Source organism: Penaeus monodon, chromosome 31 (genome assembly GCF_015228065.2).
Source record: "Penaeus monodon isolate SGIC_2016 chromosome 31, NSTDA_Pmon_1, whole genome shotgun sequence".
In the NCBI taxonomy this organism is placed as follows: domain Eukaryota; kingdom Metazoa; phylum Arthropoda; class Malacostraca; order Decapoda; family Penaeidae; genus Penaeus; species Penaeus monodon.
The window spans coordinates 25,232,886-25,233,092 of NC_051416.1; positions in this window are offsets into that span (position 1 = coordinate 25,232,886).

Consider the following 207-nt stretch of genomic DNA (forward strand, 5'->3'; position numbering starts at 1 on the left):
TATGCATATCACACATGAAGTCATATCACGAAAGAGCACTTGCCTCCCCCCTCCCCCTCCCCCTCCTATACGGCTGCAAGTTATTACTCCATTACAGGTTATTTCATATTCTGAAATATCTTGTCCTGAAGTTGAAGTTCACCAACACTGACTTTTACATCAGTATTCATAAGTTTGGACTGTCCTCATACTAACTGGTTATATGTT